This window comes from Scyliorhinus torazame, chromosome 13, assembly GCF_047496885.1.
Source record: "Scyliorhinus torazame isolate Kashiwa2021f chromosome 13, sScyTor2.1, whole genome shotgun sequence".
NCBI classification, from domain to species: domain Eukaryota; kingdom Metazoa; phylum Chordata; class Chondrichthyes; order Carcharhiniformes; family Scyliorhinidae; genus Scyliorhinus; species Scyliorhinus torazame.
Genome location: NC_092719.1, coordinates 112,441,484 through 112,461,808, shown reverse-complemented (window position 1 = coordinate 112,461,808; position 20,325 = coordinate 112,441,484). Strand labels below are relative to the sequence as shown.

At 59.0% G+C, this 20,325-nt stretch overlaps 1 protein-coding gene across 6 annotated transcripts in view; it reads left to right on the top strand.

Moving 5' to 3' along the window:
- pcbp4 (poly(rC) binding protein 4) overlaps positions 1–20,325 on the top strand; it is a 257,239-nt gene that overhangs the window by 200,263 nt on the left and 36,651 nt on the right. For 3 of the 6 annotated variants that reach the window (XM_072472068.1, XM_072472069.1, XM_072472063.1), the window contains exon 1: positions 13,030–13,205. The exons of 1 other annotated variant lie outside the window; for it this stretch is intronic. The gene's annotated coding sequence lies outside the window, so the exon portion shown is untranslated. Of the gene's footprint in view, positions 1–4,675; positions 4,808–13,029; positions 13,210–20,325 lie in introns of those variants that run through there. 2 more of the 6 variants (XM_072472064.1, XM_072472066.1) reach the window with 2 other exon arrangements.

The window sequence follows — 20,325 nt, the reverse complement described above, 5'->3', positions numbered from 1 at the left end:
AATGATGCCCCCAGTGGAGGGGGAGGCAGAGATAGTGGCGGCAATGGACGCAGAGAAGGCATTTGATATGGTGGAGTGGGAGTATTTATGGGAAGTGTTAAGGAGGTTTGGGTTTGGGAACGGGTTTATTAGCTGGGTTAGACTTCTTTATGGGGCTCCAACGGCAAGCGTAGTTACAGGTCGACATAGATCGGAGTATTTCCGACTATATAGGGGAACAAGACAGGGATGCCCGCTGTCTCCATTGTTGTTCGCGTTGGCAATTGAACCTCTGGCCATGGCTCCAGGAGAGACTCCAGGAAATGGAGAGGGGTGATTAGAGGGGGAGAAGAACACCGAGTCTCGTTATACGCGGATGACCTATTGTTATACGTGTCGGACCCAGCGGGGGGGATGATAGAGGTTATGCGAATTTTGAGGGGGTTCGGGGAATTCTCGGGGTATAGGCTAAACGTGGGGAAGAGTGAATTATTTGTGATACATCCAGGGGACCAGAGTAGAGAGATAGAAGGCTTGCCGCTAAGGAAAGTGGAAAGAAACTTCCGATACCTGGGGATTCAGATCGCTAGGAGCTGGGGAACCTTGCACAGACTTAATCTGACACGGCTGGTAGAACAAATGGCGGAGGACTTCAAGAGGTGGGACATGCAGCCTCTATCGCTGGCGGGCAGGGTGCAAGCAATTAAGATGATGGTCCTCCCGAGGTTCTTATTTGTATTTCAATGTCTCCCTATATTAATCACCAAGACCTTTTTTAATAAAATAGACAGGAGCATCACGAGCTTCGTGTGGGCAGGGAAAGTCCCGAGAGTAAGGAGGGGGTTCCTTCAGCGTAGTAGGGACAGAGGAGGATTGGCACTACCGAACTTGGGCGATTACTATTGGGCCGCCAATGTGGCAATGATACATAGATGGATGATGGAGGGTGAGGGAGCGGCGTGGAAAAGACTGGAGAGAAAGTCCTGTAAAGGGACGAGTTTAGAGGCGCTGGTAACGGCGCCACTACCGTTCTCACCTAAAAGGTTTACCACGAACCCGGTGGTGGCGGCAACACTGAATATCTGGGGACAGTGGAGGCGACAGAGAGGGGTGCGGGGAGCCCTGGTGGGGTCCCCTATCAGGAACAACCATAGGTTCGCCCCAGGAAGAATGGATGGAGGATTTCAGAGCTGGTACCAGTTGGGAATTAGGAGGGTGGGAGATTTATTTATAGATGGGACTTTTGCGAGCTTGGGAGCATTGGAGGAAAAGTATAAGTTGCCCCGGGGAAATTTCTTGAGATATATGCAGGTGAGGGCGTTTGCTAGACAACAGGTGAGGGAATTTCCGTTGCTCCCGACACAGGGGATACAGGACAGGGTGCTTTCAGGGGTGTGGGTCGGAGAGGGCAAGGTGTCAGAGATTTATCGAGAGATGAGGGAAGAGGGGGAGGAGTCGGTGGGCGAACTAAAAGGAAAGTGGGAAGAAGAATTAGGGGAGGAGATAGAGGAGGGTATGTGGGCTGATGCCCTAAGCAGGGTAAATTACTCTTCCTCATGCGCCAGGCTTAGCCTGATTCAATTTAAGGTGCTACATAGAGCACACATAACGGGAGCAAGATTGAGCAGGTTATTTGGAGTGGAGGACAAATGTGGGAGGTGTGGCGGGAGCCCGGCAAACCACGCACATATGTTTTGGGTGTGCCCGGCACTGGAAGGGTATTGGAAGGGAGTGACAGGAGTGATTTCGCAGGTGGTGAAGGCCCGGGTCAAACCAGGCTGGGGGTTAGCTCTATTTGGAGTTGCGGAAGAGCCGGGAGTGCAGGAGGCGAAAGAGGCCGACGTTGTGGCCTTTGCGTCCCTAGTAGCCCGGCGCAGGATCCTACTCATGTGGAAGGAGGCGAAACCCCCCGGACTGGAGGCCTGGGTAAATGATATGGCGGGGTTCATTAAACTGGAGCAGATAAAGTTTGCCCTGAGAGGATCGGCTCAAGGGTTCACCAGGCGGTGGCAGCCATTTCTCGACTACCTAGGGGAACGTTAGAGGGAAGACAGATGACCAGCAGCAGCAACCCAGGGGGAAGGGGGGGAGGGAGGAGGGGGGGGGGTTAGTTTAGTTTAGGTCAAAGATAAAGGGGTTTTGTTACTTGTGTATTGTTAAAAATTTCTGTATTGTTATTGTTGCGTTTGCTTTGTAAGAGGGGAAAAATTGTTGTTTGGGAAAAGATTTCAATAAAACATATTTAAAAAAAAAAGATTAGCCTCATGTACATAGTCATGTAAATAACACGCACACACATAGTCAGGTACATTCACTACGCGGTATTTATTGTCACAAAGGCATATGTTCTTTATATAAAAGGGGGGATGTCATAATATACACCAGTATATTATGGTACAGACACACACACACACTGATGGACATGCAGTGGGACTAATCAGCATACACAACACCGCAGCCAATCACCAGTGAGAGCACACGCATTATAAAGACAGTGGACAGGAGAGTACCCGCTCATTCTAGTAGCAGCCAGCTCGGAGCACAGAGCTCACAGCCTGCAACACAGACATTCACCATGTGCTGAGTGCATCACCTGGTTAGGACTAGGCAAGGGTCAACAGTTAAAGCTGGTATTGCATTTACCCACAGTTCAAGTATGTTAATATAGTTAACCTTATAATAAAATAGAGTTGCACCACTTCCAGTGTTGGTGACCTGTTTGTGAACCAGAACACCCAACACATGAAAATGAAAATCGCTTATTGTCACAAGTAGGCTTCAAATGAAGTTACTGTGAAAAGCCCCTAGTCGCCACATTCCGGCACCTGTTCGGGGAGGCTGGTACGGGAATTGAACCGTGCTGCTGGCCTGCCTTGGTCTGCTTTCAACGCCAGCGATTTAGCACTATGCTAAACAGCCCCTGCTACAGCCACATCAACACTAAGGGCAATTTTGCACACTAAGGGTAATTTAGCATGGCCAATCCACCTAACCTGCACATCTTTAGACTGTGGGAGGAAACCGGAGCACCCGGAGGAAACCCACGCACACACGGGGAGAACGTGCAGACTCTGCACAGACAGAGACCCAAGCCGGGAATCGAACCTGGGACCCTGGAGCTGTGAAGCAATTGTGCTAACTACCATGCTACCGTGCTGCCCAGGCTCTTGAAGGCTGTGGGTTCAAACCCCACGGCAAGGCTTGGACAACTGGGGAGTGAATTTGCACAAGGTGCCGTCTTTCTGGTGAGATATTTCTGAGGCCATGTCTGTTTTGGTAGAGGTTATAGATCCACTGGTTCCATTTGAATATGAATGGAGTTGGCTGTTCAGGATGGTGAGAACAGTGTTTCCCAAATTCCCCAACCAGTGCATTATTTCCTTAACTAAAACTTGGGAACAAAATGGCTGCCATGTTTTCCACATTGCCAATTGTAACTACACTGGACCCAATTCAATATGGTTGAAGCACTGTGTTTCTGAGAAGCATGATTGGGTCAATTCTTTCCTTAGCTGTGTGCAATCACATTTTTAAAATATCAATTTAGAGTACCCAATTCTTTTTTTTCCAATTAAGGGGCAATTTAGCATGGCCAATACGCCTACCCTGCACATCTTTGGGTTGTGGGGGTGAAACCCATGCAAACACGGGGAGAATGTGCAAACTCCACATGGACAATAACCCAGGGCCGGATCGGATATGAAGCAGCATTGCTAACCACTGCACCACCATGTTGTCCTCTGTGCAATCACTCAACACACTTTTATGGACAATTCTGCTCTCTGCTCTGGACCAGGGAATGGATTGATGATGCGGTATGGCGGGGGGAGGAATATCATACAAACGTGCTATTGAGTCACAAATCTCTCGATGTGTTCACTCTGGCGTTTTTTGAGGAATGGGGAGGGCCCTCTTGAGCACCCCCGAGTTTAACCCTCCACAACAGCTGGCCATGCCATCAGCTGTCTAGTTTTCAAGCTCTGGGATTCCCTCCCTACACCTCTCTACCTCACTCTCCTCCTTTAAGACATTCCTTAAAACCTCCCACTTTGACCAAGCTCACCTGTCCTAATAACTCCTTATGTGGCACAGTGGATACCACTGGGACTGTGGCGCTGAGGACCCAGGTTCGAATCCTGGCCCTGGGTCACTGTCCGTGTGGAGTTTGTATATTCTCCCCATGTCTGCATGGGTTTCGCCCCCACAACCCAAAGATGTGCAGGTTAGGTGGATTGGCCACGCTAAATTGCCCCTTAATTAGAAATAAAATAATTGGGTACTCTAAATTTATTTTTTAAAACATTTGCTTGATAAAGCTCAAATGAAGCACCTTGGGGCATTTTACTTCTTGAACGGCATTGTATAAATGCAAATTGTTGAGCGGATATTGCTCTCTCGCTCTTCTTTTTATCACCTTGCTTGAAAACTTAACAGCCTGAGACAGTCGGTGAAAGCTGAGCTGGTCTCCTTTGAATGTGGCTGCTGCTTTTAACCCTGTTATCTGTAAGTCTAATTGACCTTCCCTCTTGGGGAGCCTGTTCCTGGAGAGGGAGTGAGTGAGAGGACAGATGTCTTTGTTGTGGTCTCTCTCCTTTGGGGGGGGGGGGGGGGGGGGGGGGAGGGGGGGGGGGGAGGAAGGGGGGGCAGGCTCTTGGTGACAGATGGCGTTGCCCATAGTGCATTGTCTGTTGTCAGCTGTGTGCTTGTTTGTTGCAATGGGAGTTGGGGGCCGCGTGCAGCACTAGTTACTGTTAACGGAGCGTTCGAGCGGTGCCTGAGAGGAGAGCAAGAGAAGGCTGGGTGGGTTTCAGAAAATATCGCCTAACAGGTACGGAGGAGAGAATAATAACCTGCTACTGCGATGGTGCAGCTGGTCATAACCCAGCTCAGCTTTGGGAACAGGCAGAGCTGAAAGCCAGTGTCCGAGCACCCCAGCTTTGTCCGAAGCTGTGTTGGGCCTGATCCCAGTCCTGAGGTAGCGTCAACCCACAGGGTGCTGGAAGTGACTGTGCCAGTTTGAGGCAGGCGGGATTTGTGTGTTGAGGGAGGGGGTGGGGAGAGCAGGGAGATGCAGCGTACACAAAGAACCCAAAGCAAAGCACTGAATCCATTGAAATTTCCTCATTATTCTCGGAACAGCAGGCAATTTGGAGGCAGCTTAACTCTTCCCGTTACCGAGCAACCCCGAGGTCTCGGGCCGGAAACTTCAGAGCATTTGTTGAGGTTTTAATAAGAGAGAAGCTAATGAATATGGGAGTAGGGATGATCACCAGTTTCAGTTAGTGGTGTGCAAGAGGGAGGAGACCCTGAGCGAGGATCGATCGGATCAGGGGATGTTCATTTGAAGCTTGATGTGCGACATAGTTAGAGACTGGCCTGTGACTCAGGAGGGAGGAACAAAAAGATGAAAGCTTAGATCAGCAATGATATCACTGTCAACACTGACATTCATGGAAAGACATGTTGTGGGAAGCACAGGAATGTTGGAGATAATTGTCGGCTAAAGAATGAGTTCTTTATTTGTACTCTCGGAGTCTGTGAGATGTGTGTTGTTGGATGCCCATCGACCTGGATCTTAGGCTTTAGAGAGAGCTAGGCCCAGGCACTCCACTTTTGGGACAAAACTAAACTCCCCAGAGCTGAAGAGATAAGCTTGGCAATGTTACCATGGGAACAATAGGAATAAATATCCCAGATGCCAAGAAACTCTTATTTCCGTCTGTTTAATAAGCCCTTGGCCTTTATGCAGTAAGTGCATGCCATGCAGGTGGCTTTAGCAGCCATAGTTTTAAAATAGCATCAACCTTTTGTTGCGTGTATTTGTAAATTAAAGCACTTGCGAATCACACCCTCCTCACTCCCCTCCTTATCCCCCCTCCACCCCACTCGCCGGCAGAAGGCTCCTGATTCATGTGGGTGTCTCGATGCTGGGAATCCTACTCTGTTCGAACAGGGGCGCGGGGCGGGGGGCTGTTATTGGGGTGTTATCCTTCAACCAAAATTGACCGTTGACCTAATTGCTGCTGTGGGATCTTGCTGTGCACCCACATTCCCTACATTACAACAGTTCTTCAAAAGTACTTTGTTGGCTGTGAAGCTCCTTGAGACATCCTGATGTCATGAAAAAGTGCTATAAAAAATGCAAGTTCTCTCCTTTTTGAAGTTGAATGCAATGTGACGATGTCATTGTGACCCCCTCAGAATAGATGCACTGAAGTGAGAATGGCTCCTGGAATGGGGGCTGGCCAATATAACGATATAGTGTTTGTGCTGACCATTCCTGCGGATAGTCAGTGGGCTGGCTGTTTTGTTGGGGTGGGGTTGAATACACTGAAGGTGGGTTGTTGCCGATTTAGTTACTGAACTGCTGGGGCCATTGACCTCCTGTTATTTCAGGAAAATGGCCCTCACTATTCCTTCCCCTTTTTTTAATATACATTTAGGGTACCCAACTCTTTTTCCCAATTAAGCGACAATTTAGCATGGCCAATCCACCTAGCCTGCACATCTTTTTGGGTTGTGGGGGTGAGACCCACGCAAACAGGGGGGAGAATGTGCAAACTCCACACGGACAGTGACCCAGAGCAAGGATCGAACCTGGGTCCGTGGTGCCGTGCTGCCCACTTCCGTCTTGTTCTTACTCCTTCTATGTTCAGCCAAGTTTCACTCCTTTAGAAATGTTCAATCAGGGGTAGGCAGTCAATTAGCTTGGGGCAAGGGCGGCACGTGGCGCAGTGGTTAGCACTGCTGCCCACGGTACTGAGGACCCGGGTTCAAATCCCGGCCCTGGGTCACTGTCCAGGTAGAGTTTGCACATTCTCCCATGCTGGTGTGGCTTTCACTCCCACAACTCCAAAGATGTGCAGGTTAGGTGGATTGGAAACACTAAATTGCCGCTTAATTGGAAAGAAAATAATTGGTTATTCAAATTTATTTTTTTATAAATTTAGAGTACCCAATTATTATTTTTTTCCAATTAAGGGGCAATTTAGCGGGGTCAATCCACCTAATCTGCACATCTTTGGGTTGTGGGGATGAAACCCACGCAGACACGGGGAAAATGTGCAAACTCCACACGGACAGTGACCCAGGGCTGGGATTCAAACCCGGGTCCTCAGCGCTGTAGGCAGTAATGCTAACCACTGTGCCACCGTGTTGCCCGATTACTCTAAATTTAAAAAAAAAATTTAAATTGGGACTGGTCTGTACCTTGATCCCATTTTTTTCACTTTTTTTTTGTTCATGGGATGTGGCCGTCGCTGGCTGGCCCGGCATTTACTGCCCATCCCTCAGGGCATTTAAGAGTTAACCACATTGCTGTGGACCTGTAGTCACATGAAGGCCAGACCGGGTAAGGATGACAGATTTCCTTCCCTAAAGGTCATTCGTGAACCAGATGGATTTTTACAACAATTGACAATGGTTTCATGGTCATCTTTAGACTTTTAATTCCAGATTTTTTTTGTTTTATTTGTTTTATTGAATTCAAGTTTCACCATCGGCCATGGCAGGATTCAAACCTGGGCCCCCAGAGCATTGCTCTGGGTCTCTGGATGGCTAGTCCAGTGGTAATACCACTACGCCACTGCATAGCCCCCAATATCTTTTTAAATTTTGAATTGACCTCCACAGTGTTTTAGGAGGAGAGAGTTGCAAATGTCCTCTGTGCTTTGTTCTGACATCACCCTGAGTAACCTGGTGCTGCTCCTTTTTCTAGATTCTCCTACCAGAGGAAATAGCTTCTCTCTCTCTGCCCTATCAACCCCTTTAGTCATCTTAAACACCTCAATTAGATCACCCTCTTAAACATCTTCTGTACTAGAGGGAATTCAAGCCTAGTCTATGGAATTTATGCTTCAAAATTAATCCTCTTCCCCTTTTTCTGCCCAGTTTTCCCTTCCTGGTGTTTTCCTTGAAATTCTCTATCTAGCTCAAGCTATGCCTATGTTTCAACTTCATTTTAAATCCTCATAAATTTGATTATTTCAATCCGAGTGCAAGCTCCACCTGCAGTGAACCATAAAAATTTGCCCTCCCTCTCTCTTGGATTCTGAGACTGGCTTGTCTGTGAATTTCAGGAATATCTTTTGGAAAGCCTGTAACCCGCTCTTCCAAATAACTTCCAATGGAACCTTTCACCACCCCTCCCCCACCAACGAGCCCATATCCATGGCAATGTGAATCACATGGGTCTTGTATCCAAGTAGAAATGCTGATGAGCTATTCTCCAACTTTATTCTAATTAATTAATTAATTCTATCTTGGGATCAAGTAGCCAGTTTGATACCATTTATCACCTGATATTGTGCCTGGGTGTGGCGACTAACAGCCTATCCACTGTCAACACAGAGGCTTCTGCCATTGTCCAAAAATGAATACCTTGCACAACAAACAACCTGGGCCCCCTTTTAATTTTCAACAATCAAGTCATCTAGGTTTACCGTCAGCAAAATCCAGAACAGGTCACATAACCCCACCCCTTTTCCCTTATATTAAAGATGCAGTCCAAAATCATCTTATAAGTCGGTGTTTGTGGCACTGACCAAAACAGAACTTTAAAAAATGTATTAATTCATGGGATTTAGGCGTTGCTGGCAAGGCCATCATTTGTTGCCCATCTCTCATTGGCCTTGAACTGAGTGGTTTGCTAGGCCACTTCAGAGGGCAGATCCACATCATTATGGATCGAGAGTGACATGTAGGCCAGACCAGGTAAGGATGACATATTTCCTTCCCTAAAGGAAAATTAAGGAACTAGTGTGCATAACAATCAATGATAGTTATCATGGTCACCATTTATTAAGACTAGCTTTCAATTCCAGTACATTTATTAATTTAATTTAAATTCCACCAGCTGCCGTGGTGGGATTTGAACCCATGACCACCCCCCCGAACTTAACCAGTCTATTGACATTACCATCACACCACCGTCTTTCCCTAGGAGGCCAGGAAGATCCCAGATTTGATCCTGGATTACACCAATGTGCATACAATGACGGACAGGTACAGAATCTCGAGACATAATCTTGGAGGTCTCCAACCACTTACCCACAAAAAAGCCTTCCCAACTTCATCTCCAATATTTTTGTAACTAATAAAGTTTTAAAAAATAAATTTAGAGTACCCAATTAATTTTTTCCAATTAAGGGGCAATTTAGCAAGTTCAATCCACCGACCCTGCACATCCTTGGGTTGTGGGGGCGAAACCCACGTAAACACGGGGAGAATGGGCAAACTCCACACGGACAGTGACCCAGAGCCGGGATCGAACCAGGGACCTCGGCGCCGTGAGACTGCAGTGCTACCCCATGTAACTAATAAAGTTAAGTATTCAAAGAAAATGGAAAACAAAAACCTCTCAATCTTTTTTATGCACCAATTATTATTGTGTTCCTCCTGCATTGCTTACAGCAGTGTCCAGGATATTAATTTTTAATTGCTGGAGACTGTACAGCAATCCTGGAAAGTGGCTAAGCTTTTGCTGACTGGATGGCTCAGTTATACAGAGCCAAGAGCACAGAAACAGCCCAATAGGACCATCCCGGTGTTAATGCTCCACCTTGGCCTCCTCCTGTCCCACTTCATCGAACTTCACTGACATATCCCTCTGTTCCTTTCTCCCTTGTGGTGGGGTTGGGTTTCAACAGGAGAGTCTGGTTTGGGCAGGCAAGCAAGGGTACCAGTTTGCAGAAGCCCTCATTGGCCAAGCAAAGCTGGTCACACAATCAGATTTTACAGATCGGCGGAATGCTCTGGGTATTGTTGGATATGTTCATGACATGACATGTTGCAATGTTAGCCAATAGTTGTTGTTCAACCAGTGGGTACGTGCTCCCGTACCTCCCTTACCTCACCCCCCGCCACCACTCCCCAGACCCACTATCCCCAGTTTTGTGGAAAACCTATTCCTTACATAGGACTAACCATCCAATCGGCTGGTATAAAAATGATTACAGCCACGGAGGGGTGCTGAGGCCTCCTGTCAGGCTGAATCAGCCTCCAAATCTTTCAACTACTTCAACGCTGCTCTCCCGAGGGGCCCTGGGGCCAGCAGACGTAAGCAACAATATTGCCACTCGGTCAGACTTATATAATAATAATCTTTATTATTGTCACAAGTAAGCTTACATTAACAATGCAATGAAGTTACTGTGAAAATCCCCTAGTCGCCACACTCCGGCGCCTGTTCCGGTACATTGAGGGAGAATTCAGAATGTCCAATTCACCTAATAGGCACGTCTTTCGGGACTTGTTGGAGGCATCCAGAGGAAACCCACGCAGACACGGGGAGAACGTGCAGACTCCACAGAGTCAGTGACCCAAGCGGGAATCAAACCTGGGACCCTGCCGCTGTGAAGCAACAGTGCTAACCACTGTGTTACCGTGCCTCCCATCAGCTCACGAGCCCTTCCATGGCTTCACTTCACACTAGTCTCTCAAGAATGTAAAAGTTGAAACTATGCAAAACAAATGTCACAGACAGGCGCACACAGAGACAGGCTCACACATAGACCAGTGTGCACACACACAGGCGCACACTAGGTATACATACAGGCATACATACAGATAGGTGCACACATAGACACACACACAGACAAGCGCACATCGACACACACACAGACAAGCGCACAAAGACATGCACACAGACACCCACACAGACAGGTGTGCAGACACAGACAGGCGTGCACTCAGACAGGCACATATTTAGACAGGCCCACACAGGCATGTGCGCACACATACACATAGACAGGGGCACACAAAGACACACACATACACTTGGACAGCTGCACACATAAACAGACTGTCACATGCATGATTCGCAACTGATGCTGAGACAACCCTTAGAAGATGGATATAATAATAATAATTTTTATTAGTGTCACAAGTAGGCTTACATTAACACTGCAATGACGTTACTGTGAAAATCCTCTAGTCGCCACACTCCGGCGCCTGTTCGGATGCACAGAGGGAGAATTCAGAATGTCCAATTCACCTAACAAGCACGTCTTTCGGGACTTGTGGGAGGAAACGGGAGCACCCAGAGGAAACCCACGCACACACGAGTAGAACGTGCAGACTTCACACAGACTGTGACCCAAGCGGGAATCGAACTTGGGACCCTGGCGCTGTGAAGCAACCGTACTAACCACTGTGCTACTGTGCCGTCCATCTGGGTGAGATGCCATAGGCTTGATGAAACAGGCTGGGTTGATCATTGTGGGTATGAGGGGGGAAATTAATATTCAACAGTTTTGCTGGGGAAGTTGGGGAGTGGGATTTGAGTCTGATTTGTCATTTATCTTCAACATTCAGATGGTGGCTTTCGTCTTGCTTTACTAATTTTATTTGCAGGTGGTTTGTTTTGACCTAAAGATCTGTTTTTGTTCCATTTTTTTCCTTTTTTTAACATTTAGAGTACCCAATTCATTTTTTTCAATTAAGGGGCAATTTAGCATGGCCAATCCACCTACCCTGCCCATCTTTGGGTTGTGGGGGCGAAATCCACGCCACCACAGGCAAACTCCACACGGACAGTGACCCGGAGCCGGGATCGAACCTGGGATCTCGGCGCGTGAGACAGCAGTGCTAACTACTGTGCCACCGTGCTGGGCCCCCCTGTTTTTGTTCCATTTTTAAAACAAATGTAGGTGGTATTAAGTCTCTGTAAATTAGCCTTGCGTTTTATTGTTGAATTGCGTTTTTACACACAAGTGTTGTTTGCTTCGTTTGGTCATGAACACTGATGCTAATCAACATGTGAGGTGGGGCACGGTGGCACAGTGGTTAGCACTGCTGCCTCACAGTGCCAGGGGCCAAGGACCCGGGTTCAATTCCAGCCTTGCGTGACTGTCTGTGTGGAGTTTGCATGTTCTCCCTATGTCTGCTTGGGTTTCCTCTGGGTGCTTCGGTTTCCTCCCACAGTCCAAAGAGGTGCAGGCTAGGTAGAATTATTATTTTTGAATTAATTTACGGGATGTCGGTCGCTGGTTAAGCAGCATTTATTGCCCATCTCTAGTTGCCCTTCAGTAGGTGGTGGTGAGTTTCCTTCTTGAACCGCTGCAGTCCTTGTGGTGTAGGTACACCCAGTGCTGTTAAGGAGGGTGTTCCAGGATGTTGCCCCAGCGACAGTGACAGAACAGCGATATATTTCCAAGTCAGGGCAGTGAGTGACTTGGAGGGGAACCTCCAGGTAGTGGGGTTCCCAGGTGTCTGCTGTTCTTATCGTTCTAGATGGTAGTAGTCGTGTGTTTGGAAGGTGCTGTCTAAGGAACCTTGGTGAATTACTGCATCTTGTAGATGTTACACATAGCTGCCACTGTTCATTGGTGGTGGAGGGTTTGCATGTTTGTGGAAGAGGAAGCAATCAAGCGGGCTGCTTTGTCCTGGATGGTGTTGAGCTTCTTGAGTGTTATTGGAGCTGCACTCATCCAGGCAAGTAGAGAGTGGTCCACTTCACTTCTGACTTGTGCCTTGTACGTGGTGGATAGTCTATTGGAGGCCAGGTGAGTTACTCGCCGTAGGATTCCTAGACTTTGGTAGCCACAGTATTAATGTGGTTAGTCCAGTTCAGTTTCTGATCAATGGTAACCCCCAGGATGTTGATTGTGGGGGATTCCATGATGGTAATGCCATTGAATGTCAAGAGGCGGTGGTTAGGCCGTCTCTTGTAGGAGATCATTGCCTGACACTTGTGTGGTGCAAATGTAAATTGCCACGCCCCCAGCCTATCCCTGGAACCCCACCTAACCATTTTTGACACTAAGGGTCAGTTTAGCACAGCCAATCCACCTAACCTGCACAACTTTGGACTGGTTGTGCTAAATGATCCCTTGGTTTCCAGGGATCTGTAGGTTAGGTGGGGTTACGGTGATTGGGCAGGCGAGTGGCCCAGGGAGGATGCTCTTTCATTCGGTCGGTTCAGATTAGATGGCCGAATGGCTTTCTTCTGCGGTGCAGGGATTCAAAATTGCAGGTTTGATCTGGGCAACCCCAGGCCCAGGTCGGACTCCTGAAGGGTTAATAAAAACGAGAAGTTTTATGACCGCCCATTTTGTGAGAGTGGGAGGAGGGGCTCGATGTGTCTCTCTCTTTGTTAATTTTAGCGGAACAGTGGATGTGGGGAAGACGTGTTGTAATGTCAGAGGGAGCACCGACATCAGCACCGACTTCAGCCCAGACTTCAGCGCTGCCTCATGGTGTAAACCTCCACTGAACTTACTGACTGAGTGAGTGAGTGAGGGCGGGAGGGAGGAAAGCCGCCGCATCCTTTTCACAGGCGCTGGGAAAATGGTCTTTTAACATCCGAGCTGAAGTAGGCCCGGGTTTGCTGCGGAGCCCGAGGATTTACTGAGAAAGATCTCGCGCCTCCTCTTCAGATCGCGGCACAATCGCCGCCGTTTGCGGCCCGGTAGCCGGAGAGGCCTAAACCCGGAGCTCGGGATCCCCCATCGCCCCCCCCAGACCCCCGACCCCCGCCCCCCCCAAGCCCCCCAACCCCCGCCCCCCCCAAGCCCCCCGACCCCCCCCTCAGACCCCCAACCCCCCCTCAGACCCCCGACCCCGCCCCCCCAGACCCCCGACCCCCCCCCTCCGGACCCCTCCCCCCCCCCCTCAGACCCCCGACCCCGCCCCCCCAGACCCCCAACCCCCCCCTCAACCCCCCCGACCCCCCCATCAGACCCCCAACCCCCCCCCCCACAGACCCCCAACCCCCCCTCGACCCCCAACCCCCCCCTCAGACCCCCAACCCCCCCCCTCAGACCCCCAACCCCCCCCGCTCAGACCCCCAACCCCCCCCTCAGACCCCCAACCCCCCCCCTCAGACCCCCAACCCCCCCCTCAGACCCCCCCCCCTCAGACCCCCAACCCCCCGCTCAGACCCCCAACCCCCCCCTCAGACCCCCAACCCCCCCCTCAGACCCCCAACCCCCCCCTCAGATCCCCAACCCCCCCCTCAGATCCCCGACCCCCCCCCTCAGATCCCCGACCCCCCCCTCAGATCCCCGACCCCCCCCCTCAGATCCCCGACCCCCCCCTCAGATCCCCGACCCCCCCTCAGATCCCCGACCCCCCCTCAGATCCCCGACCCCCCCCCCTCAGACCCCCAACCCCCCCCCTCAGACCCCCAACCCCCCCTCAGACCCCCGACCCCCCCCCTCGGACCCCCCGACCCACCCCCCCTCGGACCCCCGACCCACCCCCCCTCGGACCCCCGACCCACCCCCCCTCGGACCCCCGACCCACCCCCCCCTCGGACCCCCGACCCACCCCCCCTCGGACCCCCGACCCACCCCCCCTCGGACCCCCGACCCACCCCCCCTCGGACCCCCGACCCACCCCCCCTCGGACCCCCGACCCCACCCCCCCTCGGACCCCCGACCCACCCCCCCCTCGGACCCCCGACCCACCCCCCCCCTCGGACCCCCGACCCACCCCCCCTCGGACCCCCGACCCACCCCCCCCTCGGACCCCCGACCCACCCCCCCTCGGACCCCCGACCCACCCCCCCTCGGACCCCCGACCCACCCCCCCTCGGACCCCCGACCCACCCCCCCTCGGACCCCCGACCCACCCCCCCTCGGACCCCCGACCCACCCCCCCTCGGACCCCCGACCCACCCCCCCTCGGACCCCCGACCCCCCCCCCCTCGGACCCCCGACCCCCCCCCCCTCGGACCCCCGACCCCCCCCCCTCGGACCCCCCCGACCCACCCCCCCTCGGACCCCCGACCCACCCCCCCTCGACCCCCGACCCACCCCCCCTCGGACCCCCGACCCACCCCCCCCTCGGACCCCCGACCCACCCCCCCTCGGACCCCCGACCCACCCCCCCTCGGACCCCCGACCCACCCCCCCCTCGGACCCCCGACCCACCCCCCCCTCGGACCCCCGACCCACCCCCCCTCGGACCCCCGACCCACCCCCCCTCGGAACCCCGACCCACCCCCCCTCGGACCCCCGACCCACCCCCCCTCGGACCCCCGACCCACCCCCCCTCGGACCCCCGACCCACCCCCCCTCGGACCCCCGACCCACCCCCCCTCGGACCCCCGACCCACCCCCCCCTCGGACCCCCGACCCACCCCCCCTCGGACCCCGACCCACCCCCCCCTCGGACCCCCGACCCACCCCCCCCTCGGACCCCCGACCCACCCCCCCTCGGACCCCCGACCCACCCCCCCTCGGACCCCCGACCCACCCCCCCTCGGACCCCCGACCCACCCCCCCCCTCGGACCCCCGACCCACCCCCCCTCGGACCCCCGACCCACCCCCCCTCGGACCCCCGACCCACCCCCCCTCGGACCCCCGACCCACCCCCCCTCGGACCCCGACCCACCCCCCCTCGGACCCCCGACCCAACCCCCCTCGGACCCCCGACCCACCCCCCCTCGGACCCCGACCCACCCCCCCTCGGACCCCCGACCCACCCCCCCTCGGACCCCCGACCCACCCCCCCCTCGGACCCCCGACCCACCCCCCCTCGGACCCCCGACCCACCCCCCCTCGGACCCCCGACCCACCCCCCCTCGGACCCCCGACCCACCCCCCCTCGGACCCCCCCGACCCACCCCCCCTCGGACCCCCGACCCACCCCCCCTCGGACCCCCGACCCACCCCCCCTCGGACCCCCGACCCACCCCCCCTCGGACCCCCGACCCACCCCCCCTCGGACCCCCGACCCACCCCCCCCTCGGACCCCCGACCCACCCCCCCTCGGACCCCCGACCCACCCCCCCTCGGACCCCCGACCCACCCCCCCTCGGACCCCCGACCCACCCCCCCTCGGACCCCCGACCCACCCCCCCTCGGACCCCCGACCCACCCCCCCTCGGACCCCCGACCCACCCCCCCTCGGACCCCCGACCCACCCCCCCCTCGGTCCCCCGACCCACCCCCCCCTCGGTCCCCCGACCCACCCCCCCCTCGGTCCCCCGACCCCACCCCCCCCTCGGGTCCCCCGACCCACCCCCCCCTCGGTCCCCCGACCCACCCCCCCTCGGACCCCCGACCCACCCCCCCTCGGACCCCCGACCCACCCCCCCTCGGACCCCCGACCCACCCCCCCTCGGACCCCCGACCCACCCCCCCTCGGACCCCCGACCCACCCCCCCTCGGACCCCCGACCCACCCCCCCTCGGACCCCCGACCCACCCCCCCTCGGACCCCCGACCCACCCCCCCTCGGGCCCCCGACCCACCCCCCCTCGGGCCCCCGACCCACCCCCCCCTCGGGCCCCCGACCCACCCCCCCTCGGGCCCCCCGACCCACCCCCCCTCGGGCCCCCGACCCACCCCCCCTCGGGCCCCCCGACCCACCCCCCCCTCGGGCCCCCGACCCACCCCCCCTCGGGCCCCCGACCCACCCCCCCTCGGGCCCCCGACCCACCCCCCCTCGGGCCCCCGACCCACCCCCCCTCGGGCCCCCGACCCACCCCCCCTCGGGCCCCCGACCCACCCCCCCTCGGGCCCCCGACCCACCCCCCCCTCGGGCCCCCGACCCACCCCCCCTCGGGCCCCCGACCCACCCCCCCTCGGGGCCCCCGACCCACCCCCCCTCGGACCCCCGACCCACCCCCCCCTCGGACCCCCGACCCACCCCCCCTCGGACCCCCGACCCACCCCCCCCTCGGACCCCCGACCCACCCCCCCTCGGACCCCCGACCCACCCCCCCCCTCGGACCCCCGACCCACCCCCCCTCGGATGCCCCTCTTGCACCCTCCGGCCCCCCTCTTGCCCCACCTCGCCCCCATACCCACCTCGCCCCCCCCCCCCCCCCCGATTTACAGACTATTTTCATTGTGAGAATGTGACAGAAGCACTCGAACCTGGGAGTTGGAGGCTAGCTTTGGTGCAACAATGGATCCAAGTGGCAGCTGTCCTGTCGTGTCCCAGTGTGGATAAGCTGACCAATTTGAAGGATACGTCCAAAGGTCATAGCAGTTGATTTGTGTGCATCACCACGTGACACGGCCTCCCTCTTAACCGGTGCTCTCCAGGATGTTGGTGGTTCTCCGGGATGCTGGTTACTCAGATTATATGGAAGGGCCTGTATTTGATTCCAGAAATTAAGACATTTCAGAAAAACACAGAGGTGTTGGAAAGGGCGGGGGGTGTTTTGGGGCATAGTAAGGAGAATAACTACAGCCCCCTTCCTCCCTCGCCGCCCCCTTCCTCCCTCGCCGCCCCCCTCGCCCTCGCCGCCCCCTCGCCCTCGCCGCCCCCTCGCCCTCGCCGCCCCCCCTCGCCCTCGCCGCCCCCTCGCCCTCGCCGCCCCCTCGCCCTCGCCGCCCCCTCGCCCTCGCCGCCCCCCTCGCCCTCGCCGCCCCCTCGCCCTCGCCGCCCCCCTCGCCCTCGCCGCCCCCCTCGCCCTCGCCGCCCCCCTCGCCCCTCGCCGCCCCCCCTCGCCCTCGCCGCCCCCCTCGCCCTCAGCCGCCCCCTCGCCCTCGCCGCCGCCCTCGCCCCTCGCCGCCCCCTCCTCGCCGCCCCCCTCGCCCTCGCCCTCGCCGCCCCCTCGCCCTCGCCGCCCCCTCGCCCTCGCCGCCCCCCTCGCCCTCGCCGCCCCCTCGCCCTCGCCGCCCCCTCGCCCTCGCCGCCCCCTCGCCCTCGCCGCCCCCTCGCCTCGCCCTCGCCGCCCCCTCGCCGCCCCCTCGCCCCTCGCCTCGCCCCTCGCCGCCCCCTCGCCCCGCCGCCCCCCCTCGCCCCTCGCCTCGCCCTCGCCGCCCCCCTCGCCCTCGCCGCCCCCTCGCCCTCGCCGCCCCCTCGCCCTCGCCGCCCCCCTCGCCCCTCGCCGCCCCCCTCGCCCTCGCCGCCCCCTCGCCCTCGCCGCCCCCTCGCCCTCGCCGCCCCCCTCGCCCTCGCCGCCCCCTCGCCCTCGCCGCCCCCCTCGCCCTCGCCGCCCCCTCGCCCTCGCCGCCCCCTCGCCCTCGCCGCCCCTCCCTCGCCCTCGCCGCCCCCTCGCCCTCGCCGCCCCCCCTCGCCCTCGCCGCCCCCTCGCCCTCGCCGCCCCCTCGCCCTCGCCGCCCCCTCGCCCTCGCCGCCCCCTCGCCCCTCGCCGCCCCCTCGCCCTCGCCGCCCCCTCGCCCTCGCCGCCCCCTCGCCCTCGCCGCCCCCTCGCCTCGCCGCCCCCTCGCCCCTCGCCGCCCCCTCGCCCTCGCCGCCCCCTCGCCCTCGCCGCCCCCCTCGCCCTCGCCGCCGCCCCCTCCTCGCCCTCGCCGCCCCCTCGCCCTCGCCGCCCCCTCGCCCTCGCCGCCCCCTCGCCCTCGCCGCCCCCTCGCCCTCGCCGCCCCCTCGCCCTCGCCGCCCCCTCGCCCTCGCCGCCCCCTCGCCCTCGCCGCCCCCCTCGCCCTCGCCGCCCCCTCGCCCTCGCCGCCCCCCTCGCCCTCGCCGCCCCCTCGCCCTCGCCGCCCCCTCGCCCTCGCCGCCCCCTCGCCCTCGCCGCCCCCTCGCCCTCGCCGCCCTCGCCTCGCCCCCTCGCCCTCGCCGCCCCCTCGCCCTCGCCGCCCCCTCGCCCTCGCCGCCCCCCTCGCCCTCGCCGCCCCCTCGCCCTCGCCGCCCCCTCGCCCTCGCCGCCCCCTCGCCCTCGCCGCCCCCTCGCCCTCGCCGCCCCCTCGCCCTCGCCGCCCCCTCGCCATTCGCCGCCCCCTCGCATTCGCCGCCCCCCTCGCCCTCGCCGCCCCCCTCGCCCTCGCCGCCCCCCTCGCCCTCGCCGCCCCCTCGCCCTCGCCGCCCCCTCGCCCTCGCCGCCCCCTCGCCCTCGCCGCCCCCTCGCCCTCGCCGCCCCCTCGCCCTCGCCGCCCCCCCTCGCCCTCGCCCGCCCCCTCGCCCTCCCCGCCCCCTCGCCCTCCCCGCCCCCCTCGCCGCCCCCCCTCGCCCTCGCCGCCCCCTCGCCCTCGCCGCCCCCTCGCCCTCGCCGCCCCCTCGCCCTCGCCGCCCCCTCGCCCTCGCCGCCCCCTCGCCCTCGCCGCCCCCTCGCCCTCGCCGCCCCCTCGCCCTCGCCGCCCCCTCGCCCCTCGCCGCCCCCTCGCCCTCGCCGCCCCCTCGCCCTCGCCGCCCCCTCGCCCTCGCCGCCCCCCTCGCCCTCGCCGCCCCCTCGCCCTCGCCGCCCCCTCGCCCTCGCCGCCCCCCTCGCCCTCGCCGCCCCCCTCGCCCTCGCCGCCCCCTCGCCCTCGCCGCCCCCTCGCCTCGCCGCCCCCTCGCCCTCGCCGCCCCCTCGCCCTCGCCGCCCCCTCGCCCTCGCCGCCCCCTCGCCCTCGCCGCCCCCCTCGCCCTCGCCGCCCCCTCGCCCTCGCCGCCCCCTCGCCCTCGCCCGCCCCCTCGCCCTCGCCGCCCCCTCGCCCTCCGCCGCCCCCCTCGCCCTCGCCGCCCCCTCGCCCTCGCCGCCCCCTCGCCCTCGCCGCCCCCTCGCCCTCGCCGCCCCCTCGCCCTCGCCGCCCCCCTCGCCCTCGCCGCCCCCCTCGCCCTCGCCGCCCCCTCGCCCTCGCCGCCCCTCGCCCTCGCCGCCCCCTCGCCCTCGCCGCCCCCTCGCCCTCGCCGCCCCCTCGCCCTCGCCGCCCCCTCGCCCTCGCCGCCCCCTCGCCCTCGCCGCCCCCCTCGCCCTCGCCGCCCCCTCGCCCTCGCCGCCCCCTCGCCCTCGCCGCCCCCCTCGCCCTCGCCGCCCCCCTCGCCCTCGCCGCCCCCTCGCCCTCGCCGCCCCCTCGCCCTCGCCGCCCCCTCGCCCTCGCCGCCCCCTCGCCCTCGCCGCCGCCCCTCGCCCTCGCCGCCCCCCGCCGCCCCCCTCGCCGCCCCCTCGCCGCCCCCCGCCGCCCCCTCGCCGCCCCCCGCCGCCCCCTCGCCGCCCCCGCCGCCCCCTCTCTCTCTCTCTGCCCCCCCTCTCGCTCTCTCTCTCTCTGCCCCCCCCTCTCGCTCTCTGCCCCCATACAGAATGTTGCGTCACGTTTTCAGTGGGTGTATAATTAAACAGGCTGAAGAGGAGTTAAGACACATCAGGCAAAAGCAGATTTTGTTCTCAGAAAGCTGGGGGATTATTTCAGAGTGAGCTGCAATTACTGTGCCAGGAAGCGAGGGGAGATGGGGACTGGCTGCTCCAATTATCTGATATTAGCCAGACAGGACTAATTTCCATCAGTCTCATACACACCACTGTGCAATCGAACTCTTGCTGTGTAATTGTTGCATCCAACCGTCCATTAACACCTAAAGCTAAAACAGACTGACTAACCCTGCTTGCGATGCCTTGCAGGGTTTCCATCAAATACTTTACAATTTGACTAACTTCAGCTCTTGTTCTGGAAGTTTCCCAGGAAATACTCCAGCTGAAACATTTTGAAAACACTTGTTAGGCCATAG